The sequence below is a fragment of the Takifugu flavidus genome, unplaced genomic scaffold, assembly GCF_003711565.1.
Source record: "Takifugu flavidus isolate HTHZ2018 unplaced genomic scaffold, ASM371156v2 ctg410, whole genome shotgun sequence".
Classification (NCBI taxonomy): Eukaryota; Metazoa; Chordata; class Actinopteri; order Tetraodontiformes; family Tetraodontidae; genus Takifugu; species Takifugu flavidus.
In genome coordinates this window covers 1-11,389 of record NW_026622029.1, presented here as the reverse complement: position 1 = coordinate 11,389, position 11,389 = coordinate 1, and the positions used below count along the sequence as shown (strand labels likewise).

Below are 11,389 nucleotides of genomic sequence, written 5' to 3'. Positions count from 1 at the left end.
CGACAATCATCACACACACACACTTTTGAATTCAAGACATGCTCACCACTGTTGTCTTTCCTCCTGGAATTCCGTCAACCGTCAGGGTCCAATCAGTGAGCTGAAGCCCAGTCCCGGAAAGGGTATCATAGGTCGCTTTGAGGCGGCCTGCCGTGGCCACGGTCTTTCCTGAGGTTCAGCCTCACCCACTGGACCCTTCAGGTGTGTTGGAATCCGGCTCGAAGGACCAAAATGTTAGGTTCAAACAACCTGAAACACGAGAAAAACAAATGAGGCAAAGACAACAGTTTAGAAATTTACTTGCAAGGAGAACGGAGAGATGTGCTCAGTTACAGATCTCCAACACGTTCTCACGCACACCTCCCGCCATCCTTGTTTTATTGAGATTAGGAGGTCCCTAGTTACAGAAGTCAAATGTGTCTAAGGGAGGGGGAAAACACAAGATAGCAGGTCTCCAACAGAGCAAGAGACTGTAAATCATAATGGTGAGATTATACGTAGGCCTTCACTGTTTTGATTAGCTTAGCTCACAAACAGCACATTCTTCTACATCAGACAGATTAAGAGAACATCTCCTGTGTCATGCTCTGCAGCTCTGTCTCCAGTCAAGGCCACTTCTCCAACAGCCGCCGCATTTCTGTCGCCCTCGACCAGAGAAGTTCGAGTTGACATACCAAGCATCATGAACATTAAGCATTAGCAAATAATAAGAAACATTAAGTAATGAGAGACATATAACAAGAATAAGGAATATAACAAGGTGAAAGCAAATAAGAGATAACTTTAACATAATGGATCTAACACCCTACAAACAAACACGGTGATGTAATCATCCAGAAATTTCCTTGTAACTTTTCTCTAAACGCATCCTGACAGACCTCATTATTCTCACGGTCATAAAATAGAGTGACATGATAGGGATCAACTGGCGGGGCAAAGGGACTCAGCATCGACAGCCAGGGCCTCCAGCTCTGAAACAATGCCACAACACCGACACCAGGTGAGGTCTCAGGCTCAAGTTCTCCCCAATAAATGTCCGCCCACACCCCCTGTTCTGGAAAGGGTGTCACACTCATCAGCATCTGTCCCTTCACACCTTGGTGTGGAATACAACAATTCAATTTCATTCCATTAGGAAATTGCACCACCAGACCTTTATCTCCACACAGAATAGCTGCTCCTGTCCTCACCAGGAGATCTCGTCCCAACAGGCTGATAGGGCAACACAGTCTGTCCAGCAAAACGAGTCACTAATGGCACAGAAAACGGCAGTCTCTCCGGTCTCCCTGAGAACCCCACAAGCTCGACGGTGTCAGATGAAATCAGCTCCGGTGTTAAATTCCATGAGATAGTGGAATAGCGGGCTCCTGAGTCAACCAAGAAAGAATGTCCTCTTCCCTGCACCGTCACGTGGACGAGGGGATCTGCCAGTGCCTCGTCCGCGGGGGTCCCTGGGCCCCATCACTGCAACTCATCGTAGTGCCAGTTTCCCGCTGGGAATTGGCCTCGTGGAGCAACCTCAGGATTTGGAGCACGATATTGAGGTATTCCCCTTCCTCTGTTTCCTCTGTTAGACTGGGGGAAGAAAGGAGGGTTTGGGCCAGGTCCGAATGTTGGAGCATTACCTAGTACATCCGGATAGTTGCGATTTGGGCAGTCCCTTCGCCAATGACCATACCCTTTACAGGCGTGACACTGATCTCGGCCATAGTATCCACCCATCGAGCTGTATCCCTGCCCACCGCGTCTCCCACGCATGCCTCCCCTAGGACTCACCCAATGTGGGTTTATAGGTACAAAATCTTGCTGCGGACCTAACGGATCTGGCTGCACCTGCCGAGGAAACTGCTGAACCATCTGTTTCTCTTCCTTTCGTTTATCATTAAGCTTTTTCCGTGCCTCATCTAACTGCATTTTTAGGAGCTGTTCCTGGGCTGTCATCACCCCCTCTTTCTTTCCCTGTTGTTTAACTTTAAATGTGTTGATGTGGTGAGAGAGATGTCTCTCCCAGACTTCCGCTGTGCTGCCTGGAAGGTCAGGATTTCCTTCCATGGCTTCTTTCACTGACTGTGGAAGTCCTAAATTTATGGCCTGACGGAACAAAGTGGTGTGTAAATTATCTGAGCCAGGATGGCACCCTGTGGCACACATCCATTCCTCTTTACGCCCTGTAAGGAACCCATGTGCCGACTCACTTTCCTCCCACTTAAATCTTAAGTTCTGCATTGCTCCTGGAGATACTGGAAATATCTGTCTCATAGCTTCACCAACCTTGGTTGCACAAGGGCCAAAACGTGCAGCATTAGGTCTATCTTTAATGCCTGCTGCTATTTCAACTTTATCCAAATCCCAGAGAGACACCTGTCTCCCTAAAATTCCTCTAAAGTCTCCCACTGCCAGCTGCATATTCTGTGTTAAACTGAAAAGGGTAGACATCCACTTGCCACCTCCCTCTGCGGGTGGGGGCATCTTATCCACTAAACAATTAATGTCTGTGATAGCAAACGGAACATATACTGGTTCCTGTCCTCCTCTTTTCTGTATCAGAGGGGCCTGAAACTGCGGCATTCCTAAAACGGGCCCCTTACTCCTCGTGTGTATTCCTATTTGACCCCTCTCCTCATTATTTATGGCCCCTGTCAACGGTTCACCTCTATACTCACACTCACTCTCTTCCCATGATTCTAATTCACATTGTCCCATACTTGAACCCTGATCCTTTTCATATATTTCTGTCTGAGCTTTAACAGGCTCCTGAAGCTCCAATTCTCCAATAAATGTAGCCGGAATTTTGAAGTTATCTGTCTTATTCTCACTTTCCTCTTTATCACTGCCATAAATCAGTCTTGCCTTCTCCTCCCTGCGCTCAGCCCTGGCAAATCCTCCTGAGGGATCAGCTCTTTTCACTTGTTTTGTTTGATTGCTCAATGTTTTAAAGATGTCTAATGCAGATTTTTGACTATCTAAATGTAGTTTGTTGGGAGATTTTAGGGCGAACCACCTGGGATTGTTCTCTAAATCCAATTTTTCCTAAGTTATCTTCAACCTCTTCCTGTCCCTGTTTGATCCTTCTAACCTGTCTCCGAAGTTCACCCACTGTCTCACGTAAATCCTGTATTTCTTCATCTCTGTCCACATCTAGCTGACCACTATTGATAGTCAAGACTGGCAATTGATACGGGGGTGGGGAAGTGGTAGTAGGCAATGCTGGATAAAGAGTGGTGTTAAATGTCAGTGTCTGGTTTGGATCTTCTAATGGAGGCTTCTCTTCACTGGGCACTCGTGTAACCCCCCTAGCTCTGCAATTGTGTACCGCTGCACATGCCACAGCCACAACATGTATCCTTCAGCGCTTATCTTCTAACTCCTTACCCTGTTTTTGCCACGATTTTCCTGCTATAAAACCTAATTTTGGATTATCAAGATGATCCTGTAATATGGTGTGAATTTCTGACTCCCACTTACACAATGCTTCAGCTAAATTAACCTTCACCTCTGGAAGGGGAAGTATCTTTTGCTTCTGAGCTTCCTTCCACAACTTTTTTATTGCATCCAATTCTCTTTCCCTGTCCTCTTCTTTCATGCCACTCACCACCTGATCAAGAGTCCACTTCCACTGTTCTTCCACAGACCGGGGATAGGGAGAATGTTCTCCCTGATCCCAACATGCTTTACCACACTCCAGTTCCATCTTTAACTATGCTCCCAAGTGAGATTGAATGTGAATGACTCCAACGGTCAACTCAATGCCTCAGTGAAACAAGCTTCTAGACCAAACTTCGTTGGTCCGGTTCCACTCTGGGGGTTAATTCCCAAGGACAAAGAGCCTTTTAATTCACGTTCACTCTGGCACTTTTCCAACCCACACAAAAACACAAATCTCGGGCGTCGGGAGTGTCCGTCCCGTCAACTGCGCTCCAAGTCCCAACCCAAATTTTTTCATATACAGTGCTGTGTATACAGCAATACAGCAATACAGCACTGTACTAGTTCCGGTTTACTCTAACCGTCTATTAAATGTTTTTTCAACAGTACTTCCGGCCTCTAACCGTCTATTTTCCGGTTTACTCTAACCGTCTATTCCCTGTTTTTTTTCAACAGTACTTCCGGCCTCTAACCGTCTATTTTCCGGACTCGAACCGTAATTCCTGCAGTCGTTTCAATATTTTCTATATTTGTATCTGGAATTTATAACTAGGACACTTCAATTGACAGTGACGACAAATTTTTTGGAAATTGCCAATGTGCAGAACTTTTGATTAGACAGGTGTCTGCTTACCTTTTATTAGGGATCCCTTTGTCGTCAGTTGTCCTCCGAAGTGACTGTTGTTTAATTCTTTGCCTCAGATGACTTCTCTGTCTTCATCACGTCGGGGTCACCAAATTGTTGGATTGCAATACCTCTTGTGTGTCACCGCCAATCCGTGCGTTCTTTAAATGAAGACTTCAAGTAAACAAATGCCAATTTCAAAATGTATTTAGCACATAGAATCAATTCAAAATACAAAATATACAGAGCTCTGGGCCAGTTCATAACCCTACCAACAACAGAGTCAATTGTCAGGGCATGAAGTCTGACGACCTAACTATCCCTTGACCCAGTCTTTTATAGAAAGATATATGTAAATTATTGATGCTAATTCAGTCCAATCCAGTCCTTCTTCTTGGATGACCCCATCTTCTTCTTCCAGCCTCCTTTGGTGTTGGTGCGGTCCTTCTTCTCCATTATCTTTCCCAGATGGCCAGGTCCGAGGTCATATTCCTGCCAAGGAACTTATCAACACCAGTAAACTATGCTGTCATGTTTTACGATGGGGGTCTACCATTTCCTGTCTGCCTGGCTCCAACTGTCTGAACAGTATTCAGGTCAAGGAAGGGTCAACTGACTTGCTTATGTGTATTCCTACTAAAGATTATATAGTATTCCTAACTTCTAAACTAACTGTAACATAAAACAAAAACATATAGTATAACACATGCTAATAAGATAAAAGATGCTAACAAGATAAAATAATTCTCTTCAATTAACTGCCGTGGGCACCGTCTGTGTTTTACAGGGGAACTTTTCCTGCGTATTCACTTGATTTTTGTGGTTCAAGTGAGATTGATTCACCTCACAGTCGCTCATCATTTGCAATAACCCATTGAGCCCATTGTAGTGAGCACAGGTAGGGCGTGGCCCCTCGAGTTTTCACCAGACCCGTTCAACCATAAGAACTAAACCATTTTAACAATTCATAAACTATGTTGAACCATGTTTTAAAAAGTTATGCAACATTTTAAAAAAAATTAACTGTCATATTGAATAAATCTTAACTGAACAAATCTACTGCAATCCTGCTCAAAATCTGTTCCATTTTAAAAACTTTTTAACTCCTGGGCCTTCTCTTACTGTAGAATGCTGCTCGTCTGCTGCTCGCTCACCTCTTTTATTGGTGCAAACAAAATGGGTGTCTAAACAGGATCTCATAACTCATTGCCTTCTGACATCTTCTCCCATCTTAACGAACTTCTCTAATCTTGACCAACAGGATACATCTGGGTGCTGGGCTTGGTTGTAAGCAGCTTCAGCACTTTTACAAAACACTCTCATGTTCTTCTTTTCCTGTCAACATTCCTCAAACACTCAAAATCTACATATCATAGCATTTAAAGATAATACTAATAAAAAATTAGAATAATTCTTCTCACAGAGGAGAGGAGAGGAGAGGAGAGGAGAGGAGAGGAGAGGAGAGGAGAGGAGAGGAGGCCATGAATGGGAGACATACGCCTGTTCAGTTGATCAGGTTTCTGTACCCCTAAATGCTCCACCCCCCCCCCCCCCATTCTAACTTTAGAGACTGTGGGCCACAAGTAAACCACCACCAACCACAGGTATATTTAACTGAGGGTTTTTTTCTTCTAGGACAGTGAAAATGTCTTCTAAAGACTTGTTCACACATCAACTAAAATCCTTGTGACTGTCAGCCTGGTAGCTAGCAAAAGAGCAATTTATGGCATCATCAAAATGGCGCTGTCTCAGGCGGCAGCCAGTAGTAGCAGCTCCCTAAACTTAATTGTTCTTTTTTAAACTTTCGTAGTGTTTTCTATACTTGTTTACATTCTTTTCTATTTGGATTTTCTTTCTTTCTTTACATTTTCAACTGGAGTATTCAGACACCATGTTTTGGAGGCTGGAATACTTTTTTCTCTGTTTTGCGGTGCTTGGGTTATTCGCGGCCCCCATCAGCTGTGCCGAGAAGCGGAGCGGTATTGTCTATACACGCGACCAGCTGATGGCTCTAAGACCACCATCCTTTGTGGTCGGAGAGAAGCCCCAAATCCCTAAGGAGGTGAGGAGGAAACAACGAGGGACTAAGGCTGGAGTTAAACAGAGGATGAAGAGGCGACGTTTTAAACCCTGCGTCCCCGCGGTCATAACGGGGAATGTCAGGTCCCTGGCAAATAAGATGGACGAGCTGGAGGCGCTCACACGGACCCAGCGGGAGTACAGAGAGGCCAGTATCATGTGTTTCACGGAGACATGGCTCCATGGACTGATACCGGACTCTAATGTGACGATCGCTGGTTTCACCACTGTGCGAGCGGACCGAGACACCACCGCGGCCGGTAAGAAGAAAAGAGGGGGACTGGCCGTGTTCGTTAGCAACAGGTGGTGCAGCCCGGAGCATATTCACGTCAAGGAGCGCGTGTGCAGTCCCGACGTGGAACTTATTGCTATCGGACTCCGTCCATACTATTTGCCACGGGAGTTTACTAACGTCATCGCCATCACCGTTTATATTCCTCCGACCGCTAAAGCGGACTCGGCCTGTGACGTCATTCACTCTGTCACGGCTGACCTGCAGACTAAACATCCCGGAGCCTTTATCCTCATCACAGGTGACTTCAATCATGCCTCCCTTAAGTCCACTCTCCCTACATTCCACCAGTATGTCCAGTGCAGCACGAGAGACAGGAAGACTTTGGATTTACTGTATGCTAATATCACCAATGCATACACCTCCACTGCACTCCCTCCGCTAGGCAAGTCTGACCACAATCTCGTGCTGCTCTCCCCATCATACACACCTGTGGTTCAGCAGCAACCAGTCACTGTGAGGACTGTTATGAAATGGTCTGATGGTGCCATGGACTGTCTGCGGGATGCCCTGGAGACCACCAACTGGTCTGCTCTCTGTGAACCACATGGTGAGGACCTGGATGGACTGACAGACTGTGTTTCCGACTACATCAAATTCTGCACTGAGAACTCCGTCCCCACCAAGAAGGTACGCTGTTACCCAAACAACAAACCATGGGTGACAAGTGACCTGAAGGCCCTTTTGAATAAGAAGAAGAGGGCCTTCACTGCTGGGGACCTGGCTGAGCTCAGGAGTGTACAGAAGGAACTGAAACGCAGTCTGAAGGAGAGCAAGGACGCCTACAGGAAGAAGCTGGAGGAGAGACTGGAGAGGAACCAGACCAGGGATGTTTGGAGTGGGATGAGGACGATCACTGGCTTCCAGAAGAAAGGAATACGCTCAGCTGATGGGAACGTGGACCAAGCTAATGAGTTGAACCAGTTTTTCAACAGGTTTGACTCTAGCTCCCCCTCCCCCAGCTGTCCCAATATTCCTCTGGATAACAATGGGTCCCCTTCACACTCCCAGAGCCCCTAACACCTCTGCCAACTTCTTCCCCCTCCCCCCTGCTGACACCCTACATGGATCCCAGCATGTCACCCATCCCCCCGACAGGACTGTCCTTCACGTCTGGCCAGGTGAAGAGAGAGCTGGAGAGGCTCAACCAGAGAAAGTCTGCCGGACCGGACGGCATCAGCCCACGAGTGCTGAGGAACTCCTCCAGGCAGCTGTGTGGAATACTGCAGCACCTGTTCAACCAGAGCCTTCATCTTCAGAGGATCCCAGTGCTTTGGAAGACATCCTGCCTGGTCCCGGTGCCAAAGAAGACCCATCCTGTGGCACCGAGTGACTACAGGCCAATAGCACTGACCTCCCACATTATGAAGGTCATGGAGCGGCTGGTGCTGTCACAGTCTGGTGAGCCCCTTTCAGGACCCTCTGCAGTTTGCCTATCAGCCCAAGGTGGGGGTTGATGACGCAGTGATATACCTGCTGCAGAGGGCTTACTCCTCCTTGGACAGACTAAACACCACAGTGCGGGTCATGTTCTTCGACTTCTCTTCTGCCTTCAATACCATCCAGCCAAGACTGCTGAGGGCGAAGTTGGAGAAGATGCAGATGGATGCTCCCCTTGTTCTGGATCGAGGATACCTGACAGGTCGGCCACAGTTTGTGATCGAGCCACATCACATGTGAGCGGAGTGTGTCCGACCCCCTGATGAGCAACACAGGAGCTCCTCAAGGAACTGTGCTCTCCCCATTCCTGTTCACCACCTACACAGCCGACTTCCAGTACCACTCAGAGACATGTCATCTCCAGAAGTACTCGGATGACACAGTCATAGTCGGGTGTGTGGAGAATGGACAGGAGGATGAATACAGGGACCTTGTGGAGAGTTTTGTTAGGTGGAGCAGGGAGAACCTTCTGCAGCTCAACGTGACCAAGACGAAGGAGATGGTGGTGGATTTCAGAAAAAGCAAGTCCCCACCCTCCCCAGTCTGCATTAGTGGGAAAGAAGTGGAACTAGTCCCATCTTACAGGTTCCTGGGTGTCCAGCTGGACAATAAACTGGAGTGGTCCACAAACACCAATGCTGTTTACAAGAAGGCCATGAGCAGACTCTATTTCCTCAGGAGACTCAGGTCCTTCAGTGTTTGCAGCAGGATGCTCCACATGTTCTACCAGTCTGTCATGGCTAGTACCATCTTCTTTGCTGCAGTGTGCTGGGGTGCAGGCATTAAAGCAAAGGATGCCAACAGACTCAACAAACTCATCAAAAAGGCAGGGTCTGTTGTTGGCTGTAGACTTGATAACTTGGACGAGGTGGTGAGGGACAGGATGGTGTTGAAACTGCGGACAATCATGGACAGTCCCTCCCACCCCCTCCATAACACAGTGGACAAACTGAGGAGCAGCTTCAGCAACAGACTCCTGCAGCCTCGCTGCTCTAAGGAACAGTACAGGAAGTCATTCCTGCCGTCCGCCATCAGACTATATAACTCATCCAAACCCAGCCAATAACAACAACTGTGTAATGTTCATGTTGTAATTTTATTTCTATATAATTTCTATATTATATTCTATTTATTTCTATATTTATGTATATATGCTTATAATGCTTATAATATGTATATATTATATTATGTATATATTATATATATGCTTATAATATATGCTGTATATATGCTTATAACATTCTAATCTTATCTGTATTTATTTTTTCTGTCTCTTTACTCTGCATACGCTGCTACTATAATTCAATTTCCCCACGGGGATGAATAAAGTTCATCTTAATCTTAATCTTAATCTTAATCTTAATTATCCTGAAGAAAATAGTGAACACCAAATCCATCAGGCACATCTGGGGCAAAGACTGCCAACATTGAGGTGGCGACTGTGCTGGTAGACAAGGTGAAGCCATCTAGGTCACAATCTGTATACAGGCTGTGCAGTTCCTGGTCCTTGGAAAACGCCAGGTCACGCAGACCATAGAGATGACAGTATAAACCTTGGCCTTATTATTGGAAATGTGATTCTTACATAAATCATTTTTCCTCCCACTTCTTGTTAATATTTTTGTTTTGGTATTATTGTTATTACATCCATCCATCCATCCATCCATCCTCTACCGCTTATCCGGGGTCGGGTCGCGGGGGCAGCAGCCTAAGAAGAGAAGCCCAGACTTCCCTCTCCCCAGCTACTTCTTCCAGCTCATCCGGAGGGATCCCGAGGCGTTCCCAGACCAGTCGAGAGACATAGTCTCTCCAATGTGTCCTGGGTCTTCCCAGGGGTCTCCTCACCAGGGAGGCGTCCAGGGGGCATCCTAACTAGATGCCCAAGCCACCTCATCTGGCTCCTCTCAACGCGGAGGAGCAGCAGAGCTTCCCACCCTATCTCTAAGGAAGAGCCCAGCCACCCTACGGAGGAAGCTCATTTCGGCCGCTTGTACCCGTGATCTTGTTCTTTCAGCCTTTCGGCTCAGCTCTCTCTTCACCACTACGGACCGGTGCAGAGTCCGCATTACTGCGGACGCCACACTGATCCGCCTGTCGATCTCTTGCTCCATTCTTCCCTCACTCGTGAAAAAGACCCCGAGGTACTTGAACTCCTCCACTTGGAGCAGGATCTCCTCCTTGTCCCGGAGAAGTAACTCCATCTTTTTCCGGTTGAGAACCATGGCCTCAGATTTGGAGGTACTGATTTTTATCCCAGCCGCTTCACATGTGGCGGCGAACCGATCCAGTGATAGTTGGAGGTCACGGGCCGATGACGCCAACAGGACCACATCATCTTCAAAAAGCAGAGACCCGATCCTGAGGTCACCAAACTGGACCCCCTCAACACCATGACTGCACCTAGAAATTCTGTCCATAAAAATTATGAACAGAATCGGTGACAAAGGGCAGCCATGGCGGAGACAAACCCTTACCGGAAACGAGTTTGACTTACTGCCAGCAATGCGGACCAAACTCTGACACCGATCGTACAGGGAGTAGACGGCCCGTATCAGCGGGCCCGACACCCCATACTCTCGGAGGACCCCCCACAGGACCCCCCGAGGGACACGGTCAAATGGCTTCTCCAAGTCCACAAAACACATGTGGACTTGTTGAGCAAACTCCCATGCACCCTCGAGGACCCTGCTGAGGGTGTAGAGCTGGTCCACTGTTCCACGCCCAGGACAAAAACCACATTGCTCGTCCTGAATCCGAGGTTCGACTATCCGGCAGACCCTCCTGTCCAGTATGAATAGACCTTACCAGGAAGGCTGAGGAGTGTGATCCCCCTATAGTTGGAACACACCCTCCGGTCCCCCTTCTTAAAAAGAGGGACTACCACCCCGGTCTGCCAATCCCTGCCCCCGATGTCCACGCGATGTTGCAGAGTCGAGTCAACCACGACAGCACTACAACATCCAGAGCCTTAAGGAACTCTGGGTGGATCTCATCCACCCCCGGGGCCTTGCCACCGAGGGGTTTTTTGACCACCTCGGCAACTTCAGCCCCGGAGATATGAGAGCCTATCCCCAGGTCCCCAGGCCCTACTTCCTCACTGGAAGGCGTGTTGGTGGGATTGAGGAGGTCCTCAAAGTATTCCTTCCACCGATCCACAACATCCCGAGTTGAGGTCAGCAGCACACCATCACCACAATACACAGCGTTGACAGTGCACTGCTTCCCCTTCCTCAGACGCCTGATGGTGGTCCAGCAACCTTTCGACGCCGTCCGAAAGTCGTTCTCCATGGCCTCACCGAACTCTTCCC

The 11,389-nt window shown here is 47.7% G+C and overlaps 1 long non-coding RNA gene across 1 annotated transcript; it reads right to left on the bottom strand.

Annotated features, from left to right (window-relative positions):
- Positions 1–287: 287 nt before the first annotated feature.
- On the bottom strand, positions 288–5,026 carry LOC130520512 (uncharacterized). The gene is made up of 2 exons (XR_008948888.1): positions 4,280–5,026; positions 288–645 (listed from the first exon to the last, which is right to left on the bottom strand). It is a non-coding gene; the product is annotated as an uncharacterized LOC130520512 (long non-coding RNA).
- Between the last annotated feature and the right edge of the window lie 6,363 nt (positions 5,027–11,389).